General features: G+C 43.0%; 1 protein-coding gene across 2 annotated transcripts in view; it reads left to right on the top strand.

The window, feature by feature from the left end:
- The first annotated feature begins 4183 nt into the window (after positions 1-4183).
- pdik1l (PDLIM1 interacting kinase 1 like) overlaps positions 4184-27523 on the top strand; it is a 64563-nt gene continuing 41223 nt past the window's right edge. The window contains exon 1 of one of the 2 annotated variants that reach the window (XM_034160559.1): positions 4184-4277. The gene's annotated coding sequence lies outside the window, so the exon portion shown is untranslated. The remainder of the gene's footprint in view (positions 4278-27523) is intronic. The other variant, XM_034160560.1, reaches the window with a different exon arrangement.

The following is a 27523-nucleotide window of genomic DNA, read 5'->3' on the forward strand; positions in this document are numbered from 1 at the left end:
AGCTAGATGCTGCCATGACTGATGCTGAATGCTTCCAAGGGAGAGCTGTTTCTTCAGCTGGTCCTTATAGCGCTTTTTGGGGGCCCCTTGGTTTCATCTCCCTTCCTTGAGCTCACCAAAGAGAATTAATTTCGGCATGCGTGTATCATCCATCCTGGCTACGTGACCTGCCCAACAAAGCTGTTGTTTGAGTATAATAGACTCCATGCTGGGCAATTTGGCTCTGGTAAGGATGTCCTCATTTGAGACGCAGTCCTGCCACTTGATCCCGAAGATGTTTCGGAGACAACGCTGATGAAAGCGTTCCAGTAATCTGATCTGCTGGTGATACAGAACCCAGGTTTCAGCTCCATACAGGAGGGTAGGGACCACAATGGCTCTGTAGACCTGTACTTTTGTGGAAAGGCATGATTCTGCCAGACTTTCTTTGAGAGTCGACCAAAAGAACTGCTGGCCTTGGCAAGGTGACTATCTAGGTCCTTGGCAACAGATGCGTCGTTTGAGATAACACTACCGAGATACGTGAAGTGCTCTACTGCATTCAGGCTGGTACCCTCGATGTTGATTTGGGGTGGGGTATATGCTGTATGGGGGACCAGTTGATATAGCACTTCTGTCTTTCTCAGGCTGATGGTGAGGCCGAAGGCTCTTGCTGCTTCAGCAAAACAGTTGACAATGTGCTGCAAGGCTTGCTCCGTATGGGCGACGAGGGCGCAGTCATCTGCGAAGAGCAGCTCCATGATTAGGTGTTCTGTGATCTTAGTGTGGGACAGAAGGCACCGCAAGTTAAACAAACTTCCGTCGGTTCTGAAGCAGATATAGATGCCGTCTGTCAAGTCTTCTTTGGCCTCACGAAGCATCATGCTGAAGAAGATGGAGAACAGAGTGGGCACGAGGATGCAACCTTGTTTGATGCCATTTGAGATGGGGAAGCTGCCGGACAGAGTCCCATTGTACTTCACTTGTCCCATCTGGCCTTCATGCAGCTGGCGGATGATGGTGAGGAGCTTTGGAGGGCAGCCAAGGCGTGCAAGAATCTTCCACAAACCCTCACGACTGACCCTGTCAAAAGCCTTGGTTAGGTCTATGAAGGCTGCATAAATGGCCATGTTCTGTTCTCTGCACTTCTTCTGGATCTGTCTCAGGACGAAGATCATGTCGGTGGTTCCCCTGTTGGCCCGAAATCCGCACTGACTCTCGGGAGTATTTTCATGCGCTATGGTAGGGGTAAGTCTGGTGAGCAGCACTTGAGCCAAAATCTTACCTGCTATTGAGAGGAGAGTGATGCCCCGGTAATTAGAACAGTCAGACTTGTTGCCCTTGTTCTTGTACAGGGAGATAATGACCGCATCCCGAAGTTCATGTGGAACCATTATCTTTTCCCAGCAACTGGAGAAGAGAATCTGAAGCTTGTCGAGGACTGCCTCACCTCCATTTTGGTACACCTCTGCTGGGATGCCATCTATGCCAGGAGACTTCCCTGGATTCAGCTGCGTGGTGGCCTTTCAGATCTCTTCAAGTGTTGGGGGGTCATCAAGTTCCCATTTCACCTCCACCTGGGGAATCTTCTCGATTGATGACTCTTGCACAGTGCACTTGTCACTGAAAAGGTTTTCAACGTGTTCTGACCAACGCTGCATAATGGTTTCCTTGTCCGTCAGAAGGGTGGAGCCATCTGAGGAGCACAGGGGTGCTTGCACTTGATGTGCTGGCCCACGGATGGTCTTAAGGGCTTCATAAAAGGAGCGCATGTCTCCGGCATCGGCATGTTGTTGTGTCTTCTCCACAAAAGCTAGCCACCAGTCGTTCTGCAGTATGCGGAGCTTGCTTTGCAGTGTGGAGCAGGCATTTCTGTAAGCTGTCTTGGTAGAGTGGTCATCAGGTTTAGCTAAAAGAGTCTTGTGGCATGCACGTTTCTTTTCTAGTAGTTCCTGGATCTGTGCATCAGACTCATCAAACCAGTCTTTATTTTTCCTGGCTGAGAAGCCCACTACTTCTGCTGCCGTCTCCTGAAGGATGGTCTTTAATCTCATCCACTGTTGTTCAGGGTTGTCAGGCAGTCCTTCTTCTCCACCCAGTCTCTTCTCTAGTTTGGCCTGGAACTCCATTTTTGTGTCTATGTCTTGCAGCTTGTGGACTTGTAGCTTCTTAAACTGTGGGCCTTTCTTCTTAGGAGGGGGCTTGAACGTGAAAGCAATCTTGGAACGGACCAAGCGATGATCCGTATAGCAATCCAAACTAGGCATCACCCTGGTATGTAGTACGTCTCTTCTATCACGCTGTCGCGTCAGAATGTAGTCCAGAAGGTGCCAGTGTTTGGAGCGTGGGTGTCTCCAGGTTGCTTTGAATCTCTCTTTCTGTTGGAACAGGCTGTTGGTGATCGTCAAGTCATGTGCAGAGCAGAACTCCAGCAGCAGGCGGTTATTGTCATTACAGTTGCCTATGCCATGTTTCCCTAGCACGTCCTTCCATACATCAGAGTCGCGGCCCACTCTGGCGTTGAAATCTCCCATGATGAGGAGCTTGTCCTGGGTGTCGACGCGCTATAGAAGGTTGTGCAGATTGCTATAGAAAGCCTCCTTAACTCCGATGTCGGCCTGCATGGTTGGGGCATACACACTAACAATAGTGGCGAAATCCTTGTTGTTGATGGGGAGCCGGAGTGACATGAGTCGGTCAGAATGTCCAACTGGCAAACTGTGTAACCTATGTGCTATGGCACTCTTAATCATGAACCCGACCCCTGAGAGTCGACGATCTTCTTTAGCCTTCCCAGACCAGAACAGTGTGTAGCCTGTGCCTTCCTCTGTGAGTGACCCTTGGTCTGCAAAGCGCACCTCGCTGAGTGCAGCAATGTCTATGTCAAGCCTTGCTAGCTCTTTGGTGACTAAGGCTGAGCGTCTTCGAGGACGATCGCTGTTGTCTGAGTCTATCATTGTGCGTACATTCCAGCACACAATTTTCAGGTTCTTTGTTTTTCTTTTTGCACCGCGTGTAGTGATGCCCGTTGGCAGCGGTGAGCCAACCAAGTCTAGTGAGACAAGCCATGTTTAGACCACCTTTTCTAGGTCTGTCTCCATGTGGAGCAAGCAGGGCTATCCCTAAACAGGGCTGCTTGGTCACCCAGGGCCCTGCCGGATGATGCTGTTGTCTCGGGTCAGCAATCAAACGACCATAGCTCCTGAGCTGCCTGCATGCAGGCTCAAGACTGCAGCTCCCAGTGCCATCATGCACCTGCTGTTTTCGCCTCTTCCCATCGCTGCAGGGCTTTCCTTCCCGCCTGCGCTCGTTGCTTAAAGTGGGGATCAGCTCGCGCACACCAGTTCCACTCTTTAGGCAAGGTGGCACTCCACAGTGGCACAGACAAGCTGAGGCGGCTGTGGCGACCACCAGGCTGTAGGTTTTACATCAGAGTGACCTTCTCCTAGCCTCTGGCTAAAGAACCTTCCTCGGCGGCACGGGGGCAGTAACCCAGGCTGGGGGTTTAACATCAGGGTTTTCCTTCCCCTAGGTGGACCACCTTAACAGGGATAATGAGTCCCATCTACCCACTGCTATAACCCAGTCAGCTGGGAGGCTCGTGATGGCGGGAGCGCCTAGATCCCGTATAGGTCATGGACCTACCACTGCCATACTTGAATAAACAATATCTGTGTTGTAAAACAACAACAACAAAAACACAAAGCCAACCTAGTCAAAACCAAAGTGAGTGTAGCTCCAGGAAAACCTACCTGAAACAATCTAAAACTGACTGAAAATAAATCTTACTCAATCTAAACCGAAAACAATTCAGTTTTGTCAAAGTTGACAATAATAATAACAAAAAATATTTGTTTATTATGTAAAGAAGAAAACAGAGAAGACTGGGAATAAAAGAGAAAACTACTCTGGTTGCATTAAAATAAAATAATTTTTAATTTTTTAAAACTAAAACTTAAAAATGAGACTTGATCTGGGTACCATATTTGGTCGCTTTATATCAAAACGTTGTTTTAAAAGATTTGAGGGGAAAAAATGAAGTAGAAATACATAAAAACTTCTCTGTCATCTTGCCTTGAAAACGCAACACCACCGGAAGTCGTTGTGTCTGTGCGTGCAGTGTTTCATTTCTGTCCGGCTGCACTTTATTTTGAAGGGTAACGGCTGTGTCCGCCGCTGCAGCAGCTGCACGTCCATAGTTTGACACACCTCTGATGGACTGCTGAACGTGTGCGGCGGTAATGGCTGCCAGGGAGAGTGAGGAAGACAACAAATGAACCCTGAGACACGATTCAAAGGTGAGAGACGCTTTAAGGGTGACAGTTTGTCCTTGTGCTCCAGTCTTTGTCATGTGTCTGTGTTGGTGCGGTTTGTGCGCTGCGGGGGCTGCGCTTGCGGGTCCGCAAGGTGTGTGTGTGTGTTTTCATGGATCTGCCTCACGCAGGACAATAAACTGTCAAAACCTGGTGTGTGTGTCACACGCCTCTCCCGTGTCCCACTCGGAGTTCTGACGGCGCCGACACTTGTTTTACGTCAGAGGTGTGTGAGCGGAATGGCGAACTTAGTGTGGGTTGTGCTGTTGGTGTCTGTGCTCTTTGTTAGCTGGTGTTAACGTCATTAGCCGCTGTTAGCAACAACACGGTTAATGCTGTTGGTCAGGCCACATAGCTGTTAGCTTGTTAGCCAATCAGCTAATTAGCCTATTAGCGCGGTCGCTCAGTCCGTGTTCATCCCTTTTGTAATTGTGTGACAGTGGCCTTTATCGTTACCCCCAAAGAGAACGTATTAATAACAGTTATTTCTGGCAAAACATGCGTAGTCACTCAATAAATGCAACTTATTGACAAGCAGCTACGTGACTTAATATATGACTTGAGGTTTTCTGAATTCGTTCATCAGTTTGCACTTTACGCTATGTTCTGTTCAGTAAACATGTCATTACTGTGTTACTGAAGCAGGCAGTTTTTCTAAAGTGCAGCTTTAACAGTTTGGCAGATGGTTTGATGTCTGACAGCTTGACTCTTTGAAGGACAACAGGCAGCCCTCCGCTTCTTTAGTGCTACTTCATATTTTATTGCATTGTTATAGGGTTCAACAATAAACTGTAAAACCAAAAATCCACAATAATTTGCATGCATTCAACTGGGGCTGCAACATTGACTACGAATTATATTGTCCAAATGTTTGTTTTTAATGTGATGACACAAAACGCAATGTACAAACATTAGGTGCAACAGTAAGGATGTGGAGACTTTATATTCTCAAGCCAATTTTTGAAGATTTCAAGTGGTATTGTTACAGCTGTGATGTGGGCTGTCTGATAGTGTATCACAATATGTATTGAATGTCAGCAGCATCATAAGAATACAGAACACTTGTTGAGCTCATTTTTACCTGATTCCATCAAATATAGCCATCAGGTATTGCGAGGACTTTGCGTCCAACCGTCCATCTGTTCATCCATCCATCTGTCTGTATTCAGCATAAACACAGTCCTATTACTGCCAGTCTTCAAATTGACAGGGAACATTCTTGGGACAGAGACCTTTGACAAGTTCAAAGATGGCTAACCTTGACCTATTTTAAGAAGTTAAAAGGTCACGTTGTTTTATTCTGTTCAGTTTTTTTTTTTTTTTTTTTTGAGGGGTGGGGGTGAGAGTCATTCAGAGTAGAGTGGCACCATGATGTCAGTGGCTGGTCTAACTTGTGCACACTGTTTCGTTTGTGTGTAAATATAACCTTTTTGTCATATATTATGTGAGAAATAAACTAGCTTGTGAGAAATAAACACTTCTAAAACTGAAAACACTTTTTGGAACCTGATAATAGGTCTGGAATGATTTGCAAGACATTCGCAGACGTCAGCGTGCACGCTAACGTCCTCTAACTCAAAGCTTACTTTCACTCTTGTCAGAAGCACAAGGCACGCCCTTCTACAGTCGCAGTTAAAATAGAAATATTGTTTGATTGACTGATTGAGGGGCTTTATTGAACTTGTACAAATTGTATGCAAGACAATAGGATCTTAGTAATTAATGTAAATAGCGAATGTATAATATATATATATATATATATATATATATATACACACACACACACAGAGTGAGGAAAATAAGTATTTGAACACCCTGCAAGTTTGCAAGTTCTCCCACTTAGAAATCATGGAGGGGTCTGAAATTTTCATCTTAGGTGCATGTCCACTGTGAGAGACATAATCTAAAAAAAAAAAAAAAAATCCGGAAATCGCAGTGCGATCGCAGTGCGACCTGTGAAAATCAGAGTTAATATTTGGTACAGTAGCCTTTGTTTGCAATTACAGAGGTCAAACGTTTTCTGTAGTTTTTTTTATACCAGGTTTGCACACACTGCAGCAGGGATTTTGGTCCACTCCTCCATACAGATCTTCTCCAAATCTTTCAGGTTTGGAGTTTCAGCTCCCTCCAAAGATTTTCTATTGAGTTCAGGTCTGGAGACTGGCCAGGCCACTCCAGGACCTTGAAATGCTTCTTACGGAGCCCCTCCTTAGTTGCGCTGGCTGTGTGTTTGGGGTCATTGTCATGCTGGAAGAGCCAGCCATGACCCACCTTCAATGCTCTTACTGAGGGAAGGGGGTTGTTTGCCAAAATCTCACAATACATGACCCCATCCATCCTCCCTTCAATACGGTGCAGTCGTCCTGTCCCCTTTGCAGAAGAGCACCCCCAGAGTATGATGTTTCCACCCCCATGCTTCACAGTTGGGATGGTTTTCTTGGGGTTGTTCTCATCCTCTAAACATGGTAAGTGGAGTTGATTCCAAAAAGCTCTATTTTGGTCTCATCTGACTAGATGACCTTCTCCCATGCTTCCTCTGGATCATCCAGATGGTCACTGGTGAACTTCAAACGGGCCTGGACATGTGCTGGCTTGAGCAGGGGGACCTTGCTGCCCTGCATGATTTTAAACCATGACAGCATCATGTGTTACTAATGTAATCTTTGTGACTGTGGTCCCAGCTCTCTTCAGGTCATTGACCAGGTCCTCCTGTGTAGTTCTGAGCTTTCTCAGAATCATCCTTACCCCACAAAGTGAGATTTTGCATGGAATCCCAGACCGAGGGAGATTGACAGTCATCTTGTGTTTCTTCCACTTTCTAATAAATAATCATAACAGTTGTTGTCTTCTACCAAGCTGCTTGCCTGTTGTCCTGTAGTCCATCCCAGCCTTGTGCAGGTCTACAGTTTTGTCCCTGGTGTCCTTAGACAGCTCTTTGGTCTTGGCTATGGTGGACAGGTTGGAGTGTGATTGATTTTAGTGTGAACAGGTGTCTTTTATACAGGTAACAAGTTCAAACAGGTGCAATTAATACAGGTAAAGAGTGCAGAATAAGAGGTCTTCTTAAAGAAAAATTAACAGGTCTGTGTGAGCCAGAGTTCTTGCTGGTTGGTAGGTGTTCAAATACTTATTTGCAGCAGGGCGATTCTATGGTAACGGAATTATAATCTGAGCACGTTTTTAATGGGGAGCTAAAATATGGCCAGATTTTCCCGTTGTCGTACTTCCGTTACCATAGAATCACCCAGCAGTAACATACAAATAAATTATTAAAAAAAATCATACATTGTGATTTCCGGATTTTTTTTTTTTTTAGATTATGTCTATCACAGTGGAGATGCACCTAAGATGAAAATTTCAGACCCCTCCATGATTTCTAAGTGGGAGAACTTGCAAAAACGCAGGGTGTTCAAATACTTATTTTCCTAACTGTGTATACATATATATATATATATATATATATGTGTGTGTGTGTGTGTGTGTATGTATGTATACGAGGTCTGTTAGAAAAGTATCCGACCTTTTTATTTTTTGCAAAAACCTGATGGATTTGAATCACGTGTGCTTGCATGAGCCAACCTTGAACCTTTGTGTGCATGCGTGAATTTTTTTCACGCCAGTCGATTGCATCATTTGCTGGTAAGCAGCCTTTGTGTGAGGATGGGTGTAGTCTCTCGTCGGATTTTCTTTGCAAGGAAAATGGCGGAATGACTGGAGCGGCGCGACTGCATCAAATTTTGCCAGAAACTGGGCGACAGCCAGGTGGAAACCATTCGGATTATTCAGACGGCTTTCGGTGACGATCCTCTGGGCGTCACACAGATTAAGGAGCGGTACAACCGGTTTAAAGACGTCCGCACAACGGTGGAGAGCGAGCCACGCTCCGGTCGGTCATCAACATGCTGAAATTACTGGATCATTTCCAAAGTGAACGCTGTGGTGATGTGGGACCGTCGTGTGACTATCCGAGAAATTGCGGAAGAGGTGGACATCAGCACTTTTTCAGCACATTCCGCTGTGAAAGAAGATTTGGCCATGAAAAGAGTTGCAGCGAAATTCATGCAGATGGCTTCGGCACGAAGCTGCTGACGGAGCAAAAGCATCTCCGTGTTGAAGTCTCACAGGACATGCTGGACTCCGAAAAATGATGCCCACCTCCTCCACCATTCGGAAGATTCAGACGGCTTTCGGTGGCTTTTCAGTCGTGTGACTGACTATCCAAGAAATTGTGGAAGAGGTGGGCATGTCACAGCATGTAGCCCAGTTTCTGGCAAAATTTGATGCAGTCGCGCCGCTCCAGTCATTCCGCCATTTTCCTTGCAAAGAAAATCCGACGAGAGACTACACCCATCCTCACACAAAGGCTGCTTACCAGCAAATGATGCAATCGACTGGCATGAAAAAAATTCACGCATGCACACGAAGGTTCAAGGTTGGCTCATGCAAGCACACGTGATTCAAATCCATCAGGTTTTTGAAAAAATAAAAAGGTTGAATACTTTTCTAACAGACCTGTGTGTGTGTGTGTGTGTGTGTATATATATATATATATATATATATATATATATACGTGGTCTATTAGATAATAAACCAACCCTTTTATTTTTTAACTATATGGATTTGAATGACGTGCGATTACACCAATCATGCTTGAACCCTCGTGCGCATGTGTGAGTTTTTTCATGCGTGTCGGTGACGTCATTTCCCTGTGGGCAGGCCTTGAGTGAGATGTGGTCCCGCCCTCTCGGCTGAATTCCTTTGTTTCACACGCTGCTCGAGACGGCGCGCGTTGCTTTATCAACATTTTTTCTGGACCTGTGAGGAATATCCGAGTGGACACTATTCGAGAAATTAAGCTGGTTTTCGGTGAAAAGTTTAACGGCTGATGAGAGATTATGGGGTGTTTCTGTCGGTGTAAGGACTTCCCACAGAGCAGGATGTCGTGCAGCGCTTCCAGGCTCCATCGTCGGCCTGTTTCGACCTGAAAACATCCTAATTTAAGGCTTAATTCACCCAGGACGTCGTGAGAGAACAGAGAAGATTCAGAAGAGGCCGGCATGAGGACTTTATGCGGACATTCCACTGTTTAAGGACATTTTTTTAATGAAAGACGTGCGCACAAATTCGCCGAGTCGTTTCCGTGACGACTCTGCAAATCTGTGTGCGCCGCGACAGGAAAAACACCTCCGTGTTGAAAACCATTTGTAAAATTCAGGCGGCTTTTGATGGCTTTCAACAAGTGAGTAACTGAGAAATTGTTTAACAGCTTGAGCATGTTCCAACTTGCCCGTTAAGGATTCCAACGGAGGTGTTTTTCCTGTCGCGACCCCCCGCGGTCGGGTCCGGCCCGACACGCGACTCTGCCCGCACGTTCTTTCATTACAAAATGTCCGTTAACAATGGAATGTCCGAATAAACTCCTCATGCCGACTTCTTCTGAAAGTTCTCTGTTCTCTGACGACTTCCTGGATCAACAGAGCCTGAAATGTGGAAGCTTTCAAGTTGAAACGGTGAGACGCTGCCGCCTCGAAGCGCAGATTGCCGTCAGGCACCGTGGGCCGTCCTTAAAGCAACGCTACTGGACCAAAATCTCTCATCAGCCGTTAAAATTTTTACCGAAAACCAGCTGAATTCATCGAATGGTGTCCACTCAGTTGTGCCTTACAGTTTTGAAAAAAATTTTATCAAACAAACAGCAGTCTCTGAGCCATTCCTAAACAATGAAAAAATGACGAGGGGGTGGGCCGCTCCTCACTCAAAGACTGCCCACAGGCGAATGACATAACCGACAGGCGTGAAGAAACTCTCGCATGCCCACAAAGGTTCAAGCATGTCTGATGTAATCACACGTGATTCAAATCCATATGGTTTTGAAAAAATAATAAGGTGGGATACTTTTCTAATAGACCTTGTGTGTGTGTATATATATATATATGTGTATATGTATATATGTGTGTATGTATATGTATGTGTATATATACTCAACAAAAATATAAACGCAACACTTTTGGTTTTGCTCCCATTTTGCATGAGATTAACTCAAAGATCTAAAACTTTTTCCACATACACAATATCACCATTTCCCTCAAATATTGTTCACAAACCAGTCTAAATCTGTGATAGTGAGCACTTCTCCTTTGCTGAGATAATCCATCCCACCTCACAGGTGTGCCATATCAAGATGCTGATGAGACACCATGATTAGTGCACAGGTGTGCCTTAGACTGCCCACAATAAAAGGCCACTCTGAAAGGTGCAGTTTTGTTTTACTGGGGGGGGGGAAACCAGTCAGTATCTGGTGTGACCACCATTTGCCTCATGCAGTGCAACACATCTCCTTCGCATCATCCGTGAAGAGAACACCTCTCCAACGTGCCAAATGGCAGCGAATGTGAGCATTTGCCCACTCAAATCGGTTACAACGACGAACTGGAGTCAGGTCGAGACCCAGATGAGGACGACGAGCATGCAGATGAGCTTCCCTGAGACAGTTTCTGACAGTTTGTGCAGAAATTCTTTGGTTATGCAAACCGATTGTTCCAGCAGCTGTCCGAGTGGCTGGTCTCAGACGATCTTGGAGGTGAACATGCTGGATGTGGAGGTTCTGGGCTGGTGTGGTTACACGTGGTCTGCGGTTGTGAGGCTGGTTGGATGTACTGCCAAATTCTCTGAAACGCCTTTGGAGACGGCTTATGGTAGAGAAATGAACATTCAATACACGAGCAACAGCTCTGGTTGACATTCCTGCTGTCAGCATGCCAATTGCACGCTCCCTCAAATCTTGCGACATCTGTGGCATTGTGCTGCGTGATAAAACTGCACCTTTCAGAGTGGCCTTTTATTGTGGGCAATCTAAGGCACACCTGTGCACTAATCATGGTGTCTAATCAGCATCTTGATATGGCACACCTGTGAGGTGGGATGGATTATCTCAGCAAAGGAGATGTGCTCACTATCACAGATTTAGACTGGTTTGTGAACAATATTTGAGAGAAATGGTGATATTGTATATGTGGAAAAAGTTTTAGATCTTTGAGTTCATCTCATACAAAATGGGAGCAAAACCAAAAGTGTTGCGTTTATATTTTTGTTGAGTGTATATATATAATATGTGTGTGTGTGTGTGCGCGTAGATTAGGCCTGGATGATATGGCCTACAATTCATATTAATGTGTTTCTGAATGGGTCCCTTTGCAAAAGTAAATTGATCAAAATAAATTAATAACAATGACAAAAAACAAAACAAAACCCAGACATAATGTAATTTTCAAAACATCTATTGTGCAGATCTCATAAAAAAACAGGTACATTTTGCTGGAAATGGTAAATGGACTGCATTTATACAAGGTCTATTAGAAAAGAAACCGACAGTTTTATTTAAAAAAAAAAAAACATATGGATTTGAATCAAGTGTGATTACATCAGCCAAGCTTGAACCCTCGTGCGCATGCGTGAGTTTTTTCACGCCTGTCGGTGACATCATTCGCCTGTGAGCACGCCTTGTGGAAGGAGTGGTCCAGCCCCCTCGTCGTATTTTCATTGTCTGAGAAGTTGCTGAGAGACTGGCGCTGTGCTTGATCAAAATTTTTTCAAAAACTGTGAGGCACATCCGAGTGGACACCATTAGAGAAATTCAGCTGGTTTTCGGTGAAAATTGTAACGGCTGATGAGAGATTTTGGATTGTTTCTATCGCTGTAAGGACTTCCCACAGAGCGGGACATCGCACAGTGCTCCGAGGCGCCGTCGTCAGCCTGTTTCGAGCTGAAAACCTCCAGATTTAAGCCTCTGTTGACCCAGGACGTCGTGAGAGAACAGAGAACTTTCAGAAGAGGTCAGAATCAGCAGTTTATCCGGACATTCCACTGTTAAAGGAGATTTTTTTAATGAAAGACGTGCGGACAGATTGGAGCCGACGTGGTGCGCCTGCCACAGGAAAAACACCTCCGTGTTGATAACCATTTGTAAAATCCAGGCGGCTTTTGGTTGCTTTCTGTTGAGTGAGTATCTGAGAAATTGTTTAACAGCAGGGCATGTTCCAACTTGTCCTTAAGGCTTCCAACGGAGGTGTCTTTCCTGTGGTGGGCACACCGCGCCGGCTGTGAGCCGACGCGCCAATCCGTCTGCACGTCTTTCATTAAAAAAAATCTCCTTTAACAGTGGAATGTCCGGATAAACTGCTGATTCCGACCTCAACAAATTTGGAGGTTTTCAGCTTGAAACAGGATGACGACGTCGCCTCGGAGCACTGCACGACGTCCCGCTCCGTGGGAAGTCCTTACAGCGATAGAAATAATCCAAAATCTCTCATCAGCCGTTAAAATTTTCACCAAAAACCAGCTGAATTTCTCGAATGGTGTCCACTCGGATGTGCCTCACAGTTTTTGAAAAAATTTTGATCAAGCACAGCACCAGTCTCTCAGCAACTTCTCAGACAATGAAAATCCGACGAGGCGGCTGGACCACTCCTTCCACAAGGCGTGCTCACAGGCGAATGACGTCACCGACAGGCGTGAAAAAACTCTTGCATGCCCACGAGGGTTCAAGCTTGGCTGATGTAATCACACGTGATTCAAATCCATATGGTTTTTTAAAAAAATAATAAGGTCGGATACTTTTCTCACAGACCTCGTATAGCGTTTTTCCATCTGCATCAGACGCTCAATGCACTTTACAAATAATGCCTTACATTCACACCGATGTGAGGATGCTGCCATACAAGGCGCTCACTAAAAACAGGGAGCAAAGGTGGATTAAAGACCTTGCCCAAGGGCTCTTAGTGATTTTCCAGTCAGGCTGGGATTTGAACCGAGGATCTTCTGGTCTCAAGCCCAACACCTTAACCACTAAACCAGTGATTCTCAACCGATTCTCAATCGATCGTCAGGGGTGCCGTGGGCAATTATCAAATATCACCATTATCGGGTGTATGTGCTGTAATAGTGTGGCAGATGATGTAATGCTCTTTTATTCCAGTAGATGGCAGCAAAGCGCGCAGTAGCGCTGAGCCGTGTGCTGACAAGAAGGAGTGATCGCCATTTTAATTCCGGGCAAGTTAATGATTTGCGTGCATAGAAGTTCACTTAGTTTCGTCAAGAAACAGGTGGAATATGCCGGAAAGCTGCTCATGTTGGCAAAGTCACAAACGGAGGAACAAGGGAGAAAATATTTCCTTCTGTAAGTAAGTGGTTTTGGTTATTGTTGTCACTTTGACCGTGATATTTGGATGATAAACAGCTGTATGTCTCCTGCCGTACCTGTGTCGCCCGATGACACGGATCATTAATTTCACTTATGTCTAGTTGATATTTTCCACTGCTAGACCAATGTCTAGTTAAAATTATTGTCGTTAGTGACTAAAAATTGTTCGACAAGACTGGGGAGTTTTTTTTTTATTTGCACCTTAAAATAATGAGATTATAGTGACCCGCGCTGTGCCGCCACACACATAGAGATGTGCACACACACCGCTGACTTCATGAATGAACTCGGTCAATAAAGGATAATTGTGTAAAAATATAATATATAAATGTGTTGTAATGGTTTTTGGAGCCGCGCTGCGAACACAGCAGCAGCTCAACCCAGCAGCGTAGCTTATCAGCGCAGCTCCGTGTAACTTTCAACACTAATATTTGTGAATGTGTGTGTGTCAGAGTAAGTTTAATACTTTCCTGACATAATTTAATGTAATTTAATTTTACTGGCTCGATATCCAGGACAAAATGGCATTTTAACACGTATTTTGCGAGCATTTTTCTGAGTGTGTTCAGTCGAGAATCTCCATTGAAAATGCATTAACATCCGGGTACTTCATCAGTATTTTGCCCGGTTAGGAGGCGTCATGTGGCTGTCCATGAAGGGACATTTTTGCGTTTAGTGTGCAGCAATGGGACTGCGCTCTCTATTTCTTATATACAGCTCCATGACTATAGTATACTATGTTATGTCATATCTGTACCGCACGTGTTGCTAACGTGCTAATTCACCGTGTAGAGACAGTCGAGTTAGTCCTGCGTGACAACGTGACACATGACAGTGGTGTGCCGCAGGATTTTGTAAATATAAAAAGGGTGCCGCGGCTCAAAAAAGGTTGAAAATCACTGCACTAGACCATCACCTCCCCTGCCGGAAGGTACATCTAAGATCCGAGCTTAGATTTAATGTTTTGGTGAAAGAATTCAATTTATTTATTGTTAGGTCAGTGGCTGAATTTTGATCTCTTGTACACCGGCTCTGAATACATGAAGCATTTTCAGGATGGTGACTGGCGTGTTTCCTCATTTACAAAACTCAAAATGAAACCACTAAAACGTTTTCTAAAAAATACTTAATTTACTTATACATATGATTTTTGAAAAAAATAAAAAGGTCCGATACTTTTCTAACAGACCTCGTATTTGAAGTCAGTCTGGGTAAATTGACGTTACCTGGCTGATTTTGTCTTTCTAATCTGGTTAAAAAAATCCTTGCATTATTTAATGTGGCGCTTTCTCAAATGTTTGATTCAGGTCGTGAAGGAGCCGTCCGCCTTCTCCCAGTGCGTCCGCTGAAATAAATAAACAACGGTTTTGCAAATATCAGCAACAGAAGAGGCGTCTCACAAACTTCCATGAACAGCAGTGAGATTCACCTCAGCTCAGAGGAGTTTTCCTGGATCAAAAAACTCTGCTCGTGTTATCACAATTAGTTGGTGACATCCTAATAATGGATGGTAAGGAGTCCAACAATAGAGAAATATTGGATGAAGAAAAGTTATATTGGACGAGGCGTAGCTGAGTCCAATGTGTGTGTGTGTGTGTGTGTGTGTGTGTGTGTTGGCACTGAACAGTAGAAAATTAGGTAATAATTATTGGGGATGTCCCGATCCGATCACGTGGTTTCAGACTTGATCGAAATTGGACGTTGCATCCCTATCAGGAATCCGATACAGATTTTATCCTCATTATTTTGATCAGCGCTGTTTCAAGCTCATTATTACAGATTAATGGGCCTTTCACGCGTCGGAAGCATCAGAGGCGTTAAGAATCGGTCTAAAAAGCATTTTCAATGAGACGCGTTGCTTTTTAGAGGCGTCAGAAGCGTCATGTCAAAAGCTGAGCTAAAGCGACTCTTCTGACGGGAGCGCGGATTGCTGCTTGTCAGCAGGCTGACGCGGTCAAAGTTCAACCCAATCTTTTTTTTTTTTTATTGAACAAAAGAAAAAACATAAGTTCAACCCAATCCAGCTTTCGCTGCTCTGAGCTGTGACATAGCTTCGCGCTGTCCAATAGGAACGACGCGTCGGGCCAAAACACGGAAGACTAGTGGCAGAAACCACTGATCTCTACAAAACAGTGCAGTGCAGAAACCACTGATCTATACAAAACAGAAACATGTCACAGGACTGCTCATTTTTAGAGCAGTTTTCTGAAGAAAAAACCTTGGAAATGTTTTTTTGTTGTTGTTTGTTACCTCAAAATTTCTGATTACTGTTTTAAAAAGTTTAGAACACTTATAATTAAAATAGCTAAATCAATAAATGGTTCTTTAGAAACCTTTCATCTGTAAATTAAAACCACCTGTTATTTCAGATTAGATAATTTCTTGTTTAACGTAAGGAACCTTGGACATTTATTTTTAGACAAAATAATACAGAAATTTGTACATTTTTTAAGTCTGGTAGATTATTACTTGATTGTTCAAGATACCTCAAGGAGAAGTGCACTGTTTAAGCGATAAATAATAAAATAAGGTGATTAAAATGAAAATATTATATACTTACCATTTGTTCATTGTAGAGCCCGACCGATATATTGGCCGGCCGATATAAGCCCTCTTCAAAGTACTCACTATCGGCCGAAATTTTGCCGATAGAACGCTGATAATTTCTCATAAACAGAACAGTTACTGAAATAATGTTTGTGTCGGCAATGTAAAATGTTTGTCCAGTAGATAGAGCTCTGACTCCATTCAACTGAGAGCTGCTTACACCCCTGCTTAAATGTATTCATCACTGGCCCTGTAGTTCGCCGTCACACTGCACTGATCGGTTGACAAAAGCATACAAGTAAGTTTATAAGGATGTTGTTTGTAATAACGTTGCGATTACATTCACCCTACATTTCTCCCGTTTCAGTTTAACTAAGTTTGATTAACTCAGTTTATGTTGTAATGTGTCAAATGTGCTTCATTGCGTCGGTCACACTTTTTATTAAGCCCACGTTGTGTAGACCTTATTTCTAGCATGAAAAACTTTTGTTTACTGCTAAGAGGTTGAAACATTCAGATTCACTGGTCGTCCGGAAGGGTTCTGGGAATTACTGCCATTCGCCATTAACCCTCTGGGGCCGATGCTGTCGTATATGACGGCTGGGACCAAGCTTTACTAAATTGTAAATAACTTTTTAATGATTTGAGATAGAAACTTACTCTTTTTTTTTTTTTTTTGCTGAAAAGTTAACTCCGCGGACTTTCGATCCACTGTCGGCCATCTTGGTAACTCCTCATAGAAGACGTGTGATGACGTGCGCAATGTGAGTGTCCAATCGGAATTGGTTCTCCGTCACATGGTTTTCCAAAATCCAATCGTAGTGTTGGGAAAGTGTAGTGACACGGACCCACAACAGGGGGCGCAAATGAACGGTCAATAGATGAGCCAAAAAGTAACAATTTAATGTTGTGAATGTGCACAACGAACATACAGACAATCACAGAATATCATTACAGTCAATACACAGAGGTGACGTGTGGGCAGGCTCGAGGATAGAAGACGTCTGTCCTGAGAAGAGCCGGAACCACACGATTTCCGCCGCCCCAGAACCTGGTGAATACTGGAGCCGCCGAGTCCCGAATTCCCAGGTGATCACCATCCCCGACTGTCGGATCTGGTACTGCTGGCGAAGAACAAAGACAGTCAAGTGTGGGTGTGTGTACACCCAGTAACAACAACGGTGGGAATGCCACCTCCACCTCTCATTCAATATGTTGCAGCGGTCTCAGCTGAAAAGGAGCGCCGTCTTGCACAGCCTCCTCACAAACGACCGGTTGTCCTGCAAATTCTCACAATAACAGAGTTACAAATCTCACAAAAAGGCTGAGAGTATTACCTCCTATGAAGTATGATATCTCGGCAACGAGGTGGAGATGACGTCTGGTCTTTATGGAGTGAGATGATGTTGAGTAGATGGGTGACAGCTGTCAAGAGGTAATGAGCAACAGCTGTCACCCCCGGCTGTGTCCATGGCGGCAGCGCCCTCTCGTGCCTGAAGCCCGCACTTCAGGCAGGGCGCCCTCTGGTGGTGGGCCAGCAGTACCTCCTCTTCTGGCGGCCCACACAACACGTAGGGCAGATTTACCTCACATGATATGGCAAAGATCATTTTCAGGAATGATATCTTACTAGTTGGCCCGTTTGAGTAGCCCCCTAACTGCTCCAATTGCATTTTTGCATTTTTTGAACTTCAAAATTCTTCTCTGTTATAAATTTAATCAATATGAGGACAAAGCTTCAGCTTTTAGCTCATACCTTTTTGTTAAGGGTCCAAAAAAGAACATTTTATTCATTAAAAAAAATATCGGCTGATTTATTGGCTATCGGCTGATTTATCGGCTATCGGCAAATCAGCCGATTTATCGATTATCGGCATTTCTTTCATCCAAATATCGTTATCGGCATCGGCCTCAAAAAATCCAGATCGGTCGGGCTCTAGTTCATTGTTCATTTAGTTTTTTAAAGTATCGGATCGGGACTAGGTATCGGCAAATACTCAAAATCAGATGACTCGGAATTGGATCAGGGCCAAAAAACCTGATTGGAACATCCCTAATAATTATGTTTGGCTGTTTGCTTGTTTAGTGCTTTGAACGTGGAAGTGATTTAATTATTTGCAAAATCAACAAAAATTCTAAACTTTTGTCAAGCAGCCTGGTTCTAGTGCACATAGGTGTGCCTCACAGAGCCAGCAGATTTCAGATATGCACGAGAAGTTTGCAGATGTTTTTGTTTGTAGCAGTGGACTTCCTGCATCCAAAGTTGTAGAACTGTGAGACTTTGAGTGTTTAACATAAAATTCCAATTACATTTAACTGTAAAATGAAATGTTACCTACATAAATCATTTTTGCGCAGTAGATGTGACCCCTTTGCATGAACATCTACAAAAACTCAGTTGTCATTTATATCTATTATTAATTTTGTATAATTTTTTGTTCACTTTTGGGGGCTAATACAACCCCAGTTCCAGTGAAGTTGGGATGTTGTGATGTTGTGTGAAATGTAAATTAAAAACAGAATACAATGATTTGCAAATCCTCTTGAACCTATATTAAATTGAATACATGACAAAGCCAAGATAAATTGTTCAAACTGTTAAACTTTATTGTTTTTGTGCAAATATTTGCTCATTTTGAAATGGATGCCTGCAACACGTTTCAAAAAAGCTGGGACCTTGGTATGTTTACCACTGTGTTACATCACCTTTCCTTCTAACAACACTCAGTAAGTGTTCGGGAACTGAGGACACTAATTGTGAGTGTCATGATTAGGGCTGAAATGATTAGTCGAGTAATTCGAATAATTCAATTACAAAAAATTTTCGAGGCAAATTCTGTGCCTCGAAGCTTCGTTTAACATTGTAGTACATATGCCAGGCCTGTGTGTGACGCTGCAACGTCCCAAGAAAAACAAACAGAAGAAGACTAGAGCACAAGCACAGACTGTGTAAGAGCTAATCAAATTAGTACAAAAGCTACAGCTTTCCAACTCGACATACAGAGTAAATTAAAGCCTTTTAGGAGAAAGAGGGTCCACACTGATTATCTGAAATAGTTTATTGCACGTTTAAAGCGAAGCAGTGTTTGTCTGTTTTTAAAAGCACACCATTTCATCCGCTGCCTGCTCTCTGCTGTACGTGAGGAGTGGCTATTTGCACGGCTGCTGCCTCTCTCTGCCCGGTGTGAGAGGCTTACACCAGCGCCGGTCACACTGACAGTCTCTGAAAGAAAGAAGTCCACTGTTTCTTCTGTGTTTTGCTCAGACTCGCACTGAGTTTTTCACTTTTTAATTTTTGCTTTTTGGGCAACACACAATGCTTCACAAACATGGTTAACTTAAATTAAAAAATAAATAAATACATTTTTTAAAAAATGACTGTGAGGCATCTGCTGAATCGCAGAGAAAGGGGGATTTAAAAAAAAAAAAACACGCAGGAACCCAGTCCACCAACCTAAAAAAAGAACTTAAAAATGGTTCAATTTTACAAGTTGGGGGAAACAAAAACAAAGTCACATCCCATTGCAATTTCAGCAAAATGTCAAGACTTTGGCTGAGCTCCTGACACCGGGAAAGGTCCAAAACTTGTAAAGATGTGAAAAAATAATTACCCAGGAAAACAAAAAGGGATAGACTAAATTTGACAATTTGTGTGATGGCGCAGCAACATTGTCCCATTTCTTAGGGAGAACCCTGGACTGTTGATTTTTAAAAATGCAGAAGTACTTTTCATCCGATTACTTGAATAATCGCCAGAATAATCAGTAGAATACTAGATTACTAAAATAATCAATAGCTGCAGCCCTAGTCATGATAGAGTATAAAAGGAACATCCCCAAAAGGTTCAGCCGTTCACAAGCAAAGATGGAGTGAGGATCACCACTTTGTGAACAGCTGCGTGAAAAAATAGTCCAGCTGTTTAAGAACAATGTTTTTCAATGTTCATTTGCAAAGAATTTAGGGATTCCATCATCTACAGGCCATAATATAATCAGAAGACTCAGAGAATCTGGAGAACTTTCTACACATAAGCAGCAAGGCCAAAAACCAACATTGAATGCCTGTGACTTTCAATCCCTCAGGCGGGCACTGCATTAAAAACGGACATCATTATGTAAAGGATCTTACCGCGTGGGCTCAGGAACACTTCAGAAAACCATTGTCAGTTAACACAGTTCGTCGCTACATCTACAAGTGCAAGTTAAAACTCTACTGTGAAAAGCGAAAGCCAAACATCAACAACATCCAGAAACGCCGCCGCCTTCTCTGGGCCCGAGCTCATTTGAAATGGACAGACGCAAAGTGGAAAAGTGTTCACATTTCAAATTGTTTTTGGAAATCATGGACGTTGTGTCATCCGGACAAAAGACGAAAAAGGCCATCCAGATTGTTACCAGTGCAAAGTTCAAAAGCCAGCATCTGTGATGGTATGGGGTGTGTTAGTGCCCATGGCATTTGCAACTTACTAGGGATGTCCCGATCCGATCACGTGATTGGAAATCGGGCTCGATCACGTGGTTTCAAACTTGATCGAAATCGGACGTTGCATCCCGATCAGGACTCCGATATAGATTTTATCCTCATTATTTTGATCACTGTTTCAGGCTCATTATTGCAGATTAATGGGCCTTTCACACGTCGGAAGCATCAGAGGCGTGAGACACGTTGCTTTTTAGAGGCATCAGAAGCGTCACTTTAGCTCGGCTTTTGACGTGACGCTTCTGACGGGAGCGCGCATTGCCGCTTGTTGGCAGGCTGACGCGGTCAAAGTTCAACCCAATCTCTTTTTTTTTTTTTTTTTTTATTGAACAAAAGAAAAAACATAAGTTCAACCGGACAGAGGTGGGGGGAGTTACGCGCGCAAAGTTTCTTTTGCAGAACTGCTGTTTGTGTGTTTACATGCTCAACCTGACGCCTCAGAAAAAGCATCAGAGGGGTACACTGAGGACTGTCAGGACACAAATGTAAGTTGTTTTTTTTCCTTTTACTTTTCAAGTTGACTTTTGAACTTTCGACGCTCTGAGCTGTGACGTAGCTTCACGCTGTCCAATAGGAACGACACGTCCGGCCAAAACATGGAAGACTAGTGGCAGAAACCACTGATCTGTACAAATGGTAAATGGACTGCATTTATATAGCTCTTTTCCATCTGCATCAGACACTCAAAGGGCTTTACAATTATGCCTCACATTCACCCCGATGTCAGGGTGCTGCCATACAAGGCGCTCACTACACACCAGGAGCAATAGGGGATTAAAGACCTTGCCCAAGGGCCCTTAGTGATTTTCCAGTCAGGCTGGGATTTGAACCACAGATCAGTGCAGAAACCACGTGTCTGAAGAAAAATCCTTGGAAATGTTTGTTGTTGTTTGTTACCTCAAAATTTCTGATTGCTGTTTAAAAAAAGTTTAGAACACTTGTAATTAAAATAGCTAAATCAATAAATGGTTCTTTAGAAACCTTTCATCTATAAATTAAAACCACCTGTTATTTCAGATTAGATAATTTCTTGATTAACACCTTTGACATTTATTTTTAGACAAATAAAATAACATGGAAATTTGTACATTTTTTAAGTCTGGTAGATTATTACTTGATTGTTCAAGCTACCTCAAGGAGAAATGCACTGTTAATCAATCAATTCAATCAATTTTTTTTTTTATATAGCGCCAAATCACAACAAACAGTTGCCCCAAGGCGCTTTATATTGTAAGGCAAGGCCATACAATAATGATGTAAAACCCCAACGGTCAAAACGACCCCCTGTGAGCAAGCACTTGGCTACAGTGGGAAGGAAAAACTCCCTTTTAACAGGAAGAAACCTCCAGCAGAACCAGGCTCAGGGAGGGGCAGTCTTCTGCTGGGACTGGTTGGGGCTGAGGGAGAGAACCAGGAAAAAGACATGCTGTGGAGGGGAGCAGAGATCGATCACTAATGATTAAATGCAGAGTGGTGCATACAGAGCAAAAAGAGAAAGAAACAGTGCATCATGGGAACCCCCCAGCAGTCTACGTCTATAGCAGCATAACTAAGGGATGGTTCAGGGTCACCTGATCCAGCCCTAACTATAAGCTTTAGCAAAAAGGAAAGTTTTAAGCCTAATCTTAAAAGTAGAGAGGGTGTCTGTCTCCCTGATCTGAATTGGGAGCTGGTTCCACAGGAGAGGAGCCTGAAAGCTGAAGGCTCTGCCTCCCATTCTACTCTTACAAACCCTAGGAACTACAAGTAAGCCTGCAGTCTGAGAGCGAAGCGCTCTATTGGGGTGATATGGTACTACGAGGTCCCTAAGATAAGAAGGGACCTGATTATTCAAAACCTTATAAGTAAGAAGAAGAATTTTAAATTCTATTCTAGAATTAACAGGAAGCCAATGAAGAGAGGCCAATATGGGTGAGATATGCTCTCTCCTTCTAGTCCCCGTCAGCACTCTAGCTGCAGCATTTTGAATTAACTGAAGGCTTTTTAGGGAACTTTTAGGACAACCTGATAATAATGAATTACAATAGTCCAGCCTAGAGGAAATAAATGCATGAATTAGTTTTTCAGCATCACTCTGAGACAAGACCTTTCTGATTTTAGAGATATTGCGTAAATGCAAAAAAGCAGTCCTACATATTTGTTTAATATGCGCTTTGAATGACATATCCTGATCAAAAATGACTCCAAGATTTCTCACAGTATTACTAGAGGTCAGGGTAATGCCATCCAGAGTAAGAATCTGGTTAGACACCATGTTTCTAAGATTTGTGGGGCCAAGTACAATAACTTCAGTTTTATCTGAGTTTAAAAGCAGGAAATTAGAGGTCATCCATGTCTTTATGTCTGTAAGACAATCCTGCAGTTTAGCTAATTGGTGTGTGTCGTCTGGCTTCATGGATAGATAAAGCTGGGTATCATCTGCGTAACAATGAAAATTTAAGCAATACCGTCTAATAATACTGCCTAAGGGAAGCATATATAAAGTGAATAAAATTGGTCCTAGCACAGAACCTTGTGGAACTCCATAATTAACTTTAGTCTGTGAAGAAGATTCCCCATTTACATGAACAAATTGTAATCTATTAGACAAATATGATTCAAACCACCGCAGCGCAGTGCCTTTAATACCTATGGCATGCTCTAATCTCTGTAATAAATTTTATGGTCAACAGTATCAAAAGCAGCACTGAGGTCTAACAGAACAAGCACAGAGATGAGTCCACTGTCCGAGGTCATAAGAAGATCATTTGTAACCTTCACTAATGCTGTTTCTGTACTATGATGAATTCTAAAACCTGACTGAAACTCTTCAAATAGACCATTCCTCTGCAGATGATCAGTTAGCTGTTTTACAACTACCCTTTCAAGAATTTTTGAGAGAAAAGGAAGGTTGGAGATTGGCCTATAATTAGCTAAGATAGCTGGGTCAAGTGATGGCTTTTTAAGTAATGGTTTAATTACTGCCACCTTAAAAGCCTGTGGTACATAGCCAACTAACAAAGATAGATTGATCATATTTAAGATCGAAGCATTAAATAATGGTAGGGCTTCCTTGAGCAGCCTGGTAGGAATGGGGTCTAATAAACATGTTGATGGTTTGGATGAAGTAACTAATGAAAATAACTCAGACAGAACAATCGGAGAGAAAGAGTCTAACCAAATACCGGCATCACTGAAAGCAGCCAAAGATAACGATACGTCTTTGGGATGGTTATGAGTAATTTTTTCTCTAATAGTTAAAATTTTGTTAGCAAAGAAAGTCATGAACTCATTACTAGTTAAAGTTAATGGAATACTCAGCTCATAGAGCTCTGACTCTTTGTCAGCCTGGCTACAGTGCTGAAAAGAAACCTGGGGTTGTTCTTATTTTCTTCAATTAGTGATGAGTAGAAAGATGTCCTAGCTTTACGGAGGGCTTTTTTATAGAGCAACAGACTCTTTTTCCAGGCTAAGTGAAGATCTTCCAAATTAGTGAGACGCCATTTCCTCTCCAACTTACGGGTTATCTGCTTTAAGCTACGAGTTTGAGAGTTATACCATGGAGTCAGACACTTCTGATTTAAAGCTCTCTTTTTCAGAGGAGCTACAGCATCCAAAGCTGTCTTCAATGAGGATGTAAAACTATTGACGAGATACTCTATCTCCCTTACAGAGTTTAGGTAGCTATTCTGCACTGTGTTGTTATATGGCATTAGAGAACATAAAGAAGGAATCATATCCTTAAACCTAGTTACAGCGCTTTCTGAAAGACTTCTAGTGTAATGAAACTTATTCCCTACTGCTGGGTAGTCCATCAGAGTAAATGTAAATGTTATTAAAAAATGATCAGACAGAAGGGAGTTTTCAGGGAATACTGTTAAGTCTTCTATTTCCATACCATAAGTCAGAACAAGATCTAAGATATGATTAAAGTGGTGGGTGGACTCATTTACTTTTTGAGCAAAGCCAATAGAGTCTAATAATAGATTAAATGCAGTGTTGAGGCTGTCATTCTCAGCATCTGTGTGGATGTTAAAATCGCCCACTATAATTATCTTATCTGAGCTAAGCACTAAGTCAGACAAAAGGTCTGAAAATTCACAGAGAAACTCACAGTAACGACCAGGTGGACGATAGATAATAACAAATAAAACTGTTTTTTGGGACTTCCAATTTGGATGGACAAGACTAAGAGACAAGCTTTCAAATGAATTAAAGCTCTGTCTGGGTTTTTGATTAATTAATAAGCTGGAATGGAAGATTGCTGCTAATCCACCGCCCCGGCCCGTGCTACGAGCATTCTGACAGTTAGTGTGACTCGGGGGTGTTGACTCATTTAAACTACATATTCATCCTGCTGTAACCAGGTTTCTGTTAGGCAGAATAAATCAATATGTTGATCAATTATTATATCATTTACCAACAGGGACTTAGAAGAGAGAGACCTAATGTTTAATAGACCACATTTAACTGTTTTAGTCTGTGGTGCAGTAGAAGGTGCTATATTATTTTTTCTTTTTGAATTTTTATGCTTAAATAGATTTTTGCTGGTTATTGGTAGTCTGGGAGCAGGCACCGTCTCTACGGGGATGGGGTAATGAGGGGATGGCAGGGGGAGTGAAGCTGCAGAGAGGTGTGTAAGACTACAACTCTGCTTCCTGGTCCCAACCCTGGATAGTCACTGTTTGGAGGATTTAAGAAAATTAGCCAGATTTCTAGAAATGAGAGCTGCTCCATCCAAAGTGGGATGGATGCCGTCTCTCCTAACAAGACCAGGTTTTCCCCAGAAGCTTTGCCAATTATCTATGAAGCCCACCTCATTTTTGGACACCACTCAGACAGCCAGCAATTCAAGGAGAACATGCGGCTAAACATGTCACTCCCGGTCTGATTGGGGAGGGGCCCAGAGAAAACTACAGAGTCCGACATTGTTTTTGCAAAGTTACACACCGATTTAATGTTAATTTTAGTGACCTCCGATTGGCGTAACCGGGTGTCATTACTGCCGACGTGAATTACAATCTTACCAAATTTACGCTTAGCCTTAACCAGCAGTTTCAAATTTCCTTCAATGTCGCCTGCTCTGGCCCCCGGAAGACAATTGACTATGGTTGCTGGTGTCGCTAACTTCACATTTCTCAAAACAGAGTCGCCAATAACCAGAGTTTGATCCTCGGCGGGTGTGTCGTCGAGTGGGGAAAAACGGTTAGAGATGTGAACGGGTTGACGGTGTACACGGGGCTTCTGTTTAGGGCTACGCTTCCTCCTCACAGTCACCCAGTCAGCCTGCTTTCCCGGCTGCTCGGGATCTGCCAGGGGGGAACTAACGGCGGCTAAGCTACCTTGGTCCACACCGACTACAGGGGCCTGGCTAGCTGTAGAATTTTCCACGGTGCGGAGCCGAGTCTCCAATTCGCCCAGCCTGGCCTCCAAAGCTACGAATAAGCTACACTTATTACAAGTACCATTACTGCTAAAGGAGGCCGAGGAATAACTAAACATTTCACACCCAGAGCAGAAAAGTGCGGGAGAGACAGGAGAAGCCGCCATGCTAAATCGGCTAAGAGCTAGTAGCTACGCTAAGCTAGCGGATTCCTAAAAACACGCAAAGTGAATAATGTGTAAATAATTTAGAGGTGATTCAGCAGAAGGAGTGCTTTAGTTAAGGCATGTAAAGATTACACTGGGAAACAAATCGTAATCTAGATAACTAGATCAATCTAACTGCGCAGATTAAACAGCTAACAGATACAGAAAAACACCGCTGTGCTCCGGAACAGGAAGTGATACAATACCGCAGTGAGAGCCAACCACCAGTAGAGGCAAGCAAGCCAATTGTGGACTGTCATGTTAAGTGATAAATAATAAAATAAGGTGATTAAAATGAAATTATTATATATTTAGCATTTGTTCATTGTTCATTCAGTTTTTTAAAGTATCGAATCGGGACTCGGTATCGGCAGATACTCAAAATTACATGACTTGGAATCAGCTTGGGACCAAAAAACCTGATCGGGACATCCCTACAACTTACACATCTGTGATGGCACCATCAATGCTGAAAAGTACATCCAGGTTTTGGAGCAACACATGCTGTCATCCAAGCAACATCTTTTTCAGGGACGTCCCTGCTTATTTCAACAAGACAATGCCAAACCACTTTCTGCACATGTTACAACAGCGAGGCTTCATAGTAAGAGTGCGGGTACTAGACTGGCCTGCCTGCAGTCCAGACCTGTCACTCATTGAAACTGTGTGGCGCATTATGAAGCACAAAATACGACAACAGAGACCCCGGACTCAAGCAAGAAGGGAAAGAATTCCACCTACAAAGCTTCAGCAGTTAGTGTCCTCAGTTCCCAAACTCTTATTGTTATTGTTGTTAGAAGGAAAGGTGATGTAACACAGTGGTAAACATACCACTGTCCCAGCTTTTTTGAAACATGTTGCAGGCATCCATTTCAGAATGAGAAAATATTTGCACAAAAACAATAAAGTTTATCAGTTTGAACATTAAATATCTTGACTTTGTGGTGTATTCAATTGAATATAGGTTCAAGAGGATTTGCAAATCATGTTCTGTTTTTATTTACATTTTACACAGCATCCCAACTTCATTGGAATTGGGGTTGTAATTCCTCAGATAACTGAAGTAGTGTATTAATAATCCGATTTTCATGAAACTTGCAGAATTTGCTCCCATAACAGGGTAAAGGGGCCTCTGTAAGTTTGAGTGCAGTGGGCAAGCCATTCTGGCTGTAGGGTACCATCTGGTGGCCAAATAGGAACAAAACTGCAAACATAAACACTTTCAAATAACCATATATCTAATGAACCGTTTGTCCTATTCTCATCAAATTTTTATACATTTTTCACAAGAACCATGATTATAAACTCTGCTTTTGTTTCTTTTTTATTATGTGTTCAACTGTTTTCCCAATGAAGTCAAAAGGTTTGTCTAATTTGTAAAAACAGTGTTGGTTTGAGTTAGTGATGGGGCCGATCCAATCCTGGATTGGTATCAGGT

The sequence above is a fragment of the Thalassophryne amazonica genome, chromosome 20, assembly GCF_902500255.1.
Source record: "Thalassophryne amazonica chromosome 20, fThaAma1.1, whole genome shotgun sequence".
NCBI lineage: Eukaryota > Metazoa > Chordata > Actinopteri > Batrachoidiformes > Batrachoididae > Thalassophryne > Thalassophryne amazonica.